Raw genomic sequence first — 201 nt, forward strand, 5'->3', positions numbered from 1 at the left:
CACACACACACACACACACACACATATCTGATAATAACATGTGTCTAATCGATAATTCTCCAATAATGTAGTTAGTTGGTTATTAGAGAGGGTGGGTTTCCCCATGCACTTAGACCTGTAGTGGTCCATTGTGCTTCCCTCTATGATTTCTACCAGCCTCTATATCCTGCCGGTATTGGTGCTTACCATCAGTCCGCCCAA

The sequence above is a fragment of the Cryptotermes secundus genome, unplaced genomic scaffold (assembly GCF_002891405.2).
Source record: "Cryptotermes secundus unplaced genomic scaffold, Csec_1.0 scaffold21, whole genome shotgun sequence".
Lineage (NCBI taxonomy): Eukaryota > Metazoa > Arthropoda > Insecta > Blattodea > Kalotermitidae > Cryptotermes > Cryptotermes secundus.